The sequence below is a fragment of the Papilio machaon genome, chromosome 1 (assembly GCF_912999745.1).
Source record: "Papilio machaon chromosome 1, ilPapMach1.1, whole genome shotgun sequence".
NCBI classification, from domain to species: Eukaryota; Metazoa; Arthropoda; class Insecta; order Lepidoptera; family Papilionidae; genus Papilio; species Papilio machaon.
In genome coordinates, this window is record NC_059986.1 from 9783292 (window position 1) to 9788335 (window position 5044).

The window sequence follows — 5044 nt, forward strand, 5'->3', positions numbered from 1 at the left end:
GGTGTTATTTATTACCTCACAGCTCATATCACTTGCCCATAGAAGACGTGTCAAAGCAGCAGTCGTATACGAAGTAGTTGTGCAAACACGTCCCGGTTAATGTTGAAAAGTAAATCCAATTCAATATAACTTCAAAATAACTTACATGTAGACTGTATCAATTTGTTATACGTATTTCTATAACAAATTTAATGCAGCATAAAATTTTACTTTAACAAGTTGCGCTGTATGTTATACTCGCTTTTGATCGCGACGTCGGTCGACAAAATCGGTAATTTTTGAGTTTATCACTTCACACACAAAGTACAAATCTTTCCTCTTTATTAGCAGAGATAGTTAACTTTTCTGCATTATACTCGTAATTAATGATATGTTATTTAGAATGTACTCAATATCATTTTTGTTGTAGCCGTTGGACAAACATTTTAAAATTAAAGAACGCCGAAACTGAAATAATCAGACGCTTTATCAAAAAGCTTTTCATATGATACTTTGCATGATCCAATAAAACTATATAATGAGAGAATGTAGTTGTGGTAAGAGATCTTAAGATAGATTGAGACGAAAGACCCGAAGACTACATTCATCAGGACAACATCAATGATTATGATAAAGAACAATGACAAAAACATAAACCTGTTAATTTAAAACGAGCTCCTTTATATTATAAATGTTATTATGGTCCACTTTGTTAAGTTCGGATTCGTCTTTGCGTGGGGGAGTGGCGGGTAAACAACCCCACGTGGGTGTAAAGTGGTGCCACTACACACCCCGTTTGTTTAAGTAATGGACTGTGCCAGGAACATTGCCTCGCAGCACACAAGTGCCGTAGAGACGGATATAACCTGCGCAGTTTATTTTTTATAGGATTCACAATTTATAATATAGTGGCTAGACTATCTAGTTATTAAACACATTAACAAAAAAGTAATGAGATTGAATGTGGATGGCTATAAAGGTAGAGGAAGACCAAATAATGTATGGATGGAATTTGTGAAAGAGGATATGCGTAAGAATGGGGTGAATTCAGATATGACGGCTGATAGAGATGTATGGAGGAGTAGTACATACTGTGCCGACTTCCATAGTGATAAGGAAAGGCTGATCGATGACCGAATTTGAAAGTTCTCTCAATGTTTATCCCAACTACGAACATTTGTTCGAAAATGTAAGAAAGAAGTTATTATTATGTCCTTATTAAACATAGAATTATAAGTGAGACTACTAGTCAAATGAATTACAGTAATTTGTTTTGGTAGATTAATCTTTTAATTATCACTAGGCAATTGCAATCGCGAAAAGTTTAGTCGAATCATCTCTACATATTTCTTTCCATACACCGGCGCGTACTACAGAAGTCTCTTTTATTTTCATAAACTGCCCACAATATCCTTCTGAGAAGCGTCACACACCCACTAAGTGGAGCTATGATCATTATTTGACCAAATTAACACTTTTAACCAGAGTCCTCTCTAAAATTCCCTGTATTTCGCTCAAAAGGAAGACCCTGACATTGCTGCGGTCATATTTGTTTTGTTCGTTTTCATTGACATTTGTAATGGACACTACAATGGCTTTGTTTTTTGAAGTTTTTATTTATGTAGTTAAAATTAAAGCATTTTCTGTGTGAAGTATTTTTGTGGAGGTCAGAAAACTATTATTAGTTATAACGATTCCAGATTAAAACAATGTATGCATATGAATATAGTAGAATATGACCAACGAGCAACCTTACCAGAGGTTGACTGATCACCGCTTGTTCGAAGAAGATATAAGACTTAAAACTGTACCAACCTTTGCGTAATAAAGAGGCAGATATGGATCAATAGACAGGACACATAAGTATATCTATTTACCTTTATTCACACCCTTAATTTGTGATATCGTGGTTACAGCTACGCTATTCGACTCAGTTCTTTAGTTGAATTTATTAAAAATGTCTTCAAGTACACCTATTGTCGAACAACCAGTCACATACGTAGTAAAAGTAAATCAAATTACTGACCTAGTAATAAAACTAATCCAACAAAATGTTTGTTTATTTCTTGCGTGTCTACATGATGTGGGCTAAATCAAATAAGAAACAAACCCTTTGCCTGCCGATCTAATTTTTCTCTTTATCCCTCTAATTATCATCCGGCAGAAACAAGCTGGGCCAGCGGCGTTGTTTGCCGAACAATACCAAACGTTGGCGCTAACTGGACGAACAAACATTGAATTGAGTCCCGTTTGTGTGTAAGATTGGTAGCTTTTGTTTTCTTGGAAGTCTAAGTGATAATCATGGATTTGTAAGCTTTGGATTTTTAAGCTATGGATGACTTGTGAAATTAAGCATTACCTTGTTTATCGTATTTAAAGCATTTAAATTGTAGCTGAATTTTTTTTAAATTGTAATTTTTGTTTAGAGACATTTTAAATTGAATATTCCAGATACTAAAGGTCTTATTAAGACAAAGACTATAAACAGATGTGGCTTCAAACAATACAACTAGAACAGTACCGCAGTATAGGCACAAGATTAACGAGCAAAGATTAAAGATACAAATCGACAACAGACGCGACACTCCGTTCAAACTGAACAACAATAGATACTTAATTTCGATCGTTATATCTACTCATGTCTCAATGTATTGTCACAATGGTTTTGACAAAAATACTAACAGCACGAATACACAATGACATTGGCAATAAATTTATGTTGAAAGAATAAATGAGAGAAGTTGCTGACAACAGAAATGTTCAAAGTCCAATGTAAGTAATCCAAATAAAGATGACTGTTCATTAAGTGAAGAAAAACTGTTAGAAATAATTAGATTTTAAATGTCTCTAGTTACATTTGAATCACACCGAATTATTAAATTAAGATTGAATTAAGATACATAATAAATAATATTTCTAATATATTTTCAATAGTAATGACACAAACTGTTATGTTACAATTTATTAGCGAACTGTGTGATTCAGTTTATGAAATAAACCATAGGGTGTTCGGACTCACTTTTCACAGAGTACAGAAGAAGGATTAACCAAAAGTAGAAATAACGAGACGTTGTCCGGGGCTTGTCAATCAAGAAAGCTAATAATAAGTGACGTGAGGCCGTCAAAAGCTGCCCAAATCGCATCGGGGCCGATGACCCGTACTAACGACGCAGACCAAAATCCCCAGCAATTTGCTTTGTGCTTCCCGTCCGTCGCAAAGCATTAGACTCAGTTCTAACCCTTTCCTTCACAAAGACGAAGAAAAATGTTTTCTTAGTCAATACAATGTAGTAAAATAAACTATCATATAATATCAATAATGTATTCAAGTAAGCGCGGACACATGTATTTTAAATACGTATTATTCGGAACCAGTTAATAAATTCGTGTTGGGGAAGGGGTGGGCACTGGCATTGTTGCAGGATTGTGTTCCCGCTCGGGCCGGGCTGTAGGTTCGAATTCCCATGCTCCTGTGTTTGCGTAAACAATGAATACACAGTATCGATTTGTACGCTCGGTGAAATAAATTGATATTAAAACGTTATGACGTGTATTTATATATAGTTGATGGGTACGCGGCCGGCACTGATACCTCGACTATATTAAATACATTTAAATTTACACTAAAATTATTTTTAATTTATTTACGACTAGCTGTCACTCACGACTACAGCAGTGCGGAATTTAAAAAAAGCTTAATAAGTAGCCTATGTGTTCTTCCAGACTATGTTCTAGATTTGCGTCAAATTTCATCAAGATCCGTTGAGCCGCTCCGGAGATACCTTCTAACAATCCATCTATCCATCCATCTAAACTTTCGCATTTATAATATTACTAAGATATAGATATTACTTGTACGGGCATAGCTAAAATCAGAATCATTGCTGAAAGACTTGAAAATTTTAATGCTTTAAGGCAGATAAATTTCGCAATAATAAATTTATAAAATGAAAATAGCAATATGTTTTGCAATGCTCTTGTCATGAAAAGAAAATTAAAGCTCGCTAATTTCTTCATACAATGCCCCAACAAGTATAGTCATCATGTCGATTAATGGCGTACCTTTATTAAACCAAACATATCCAGCCATAACAAACACGCCAATAACTTGTCCCATTAAACTGTATAATACGCGTCTTCAATCAACTTTTACGAGCAATATCTCATAAAAATATTTAACTATTTGTTTGTACATAATATTAACGACATGCACCATTATCCTTGAACTAAACACGTACACGAATTTCGCCTTTATTACCTTTTAATAAGAGCTTATACTTCGATGCAATGATTATATGACGTAACGCTAAAATAAGACTGATGACTTAAGGGTCGAGGGTTGAAATAATCAATGTTAATATTAGTTTTGGTAAATTAGCAAGGTGGTGAAATTTATTTAGCTTTATAAGCATACTAGCTGTCGCCTGCGACACTGTCCGCACGGAATAAAAAAAAAAAGTAGCCTATGTGTCCTTCCAGACTACAATCTACATCTGTGCCAAATTTCATCGAGATCCATTGAGCCGTTCTGGAGATACTTTCGAACAAACATCCATCCATCTATCCATCTGTTACAATAAAAAATGACTTGCGCTTGTTTTTATTTATTCAGTTATGTTTTGTATTTAAAATCAGCTACAGTCTACAGTATCTATATATATAAAAGAAAGTCGTGTTAGTTACACTATTTATAACTCAAGAATGGTCGAAGTGATTTAGCTGAAAATTGATGGGGAGATAGCTTAGAACCAGAAAAAGGACATAGGATAATTTTTACCCCGTTTTCTATTTTTTATTCCGCGCGGACGGAGTCGCGGGTAAAAGCTAGTTATTGATAAAAATTGATTGATATAAAGGAGCACATATTATGACTCCATTCAACTCAAAGCTGTTTATCTGGATCATGATAAGACAAAGTTCTAGCGAACGTCATTACTTCTCGTAAACTGATGCACCGATATTTCCAGATGGTACCTTGTCATTGTCATATGAAACCGATGTATATCCACAACCAGTGAAATGGAATATCGCTCTAATGACGCTGTTTTTCAATCAGATAAACACA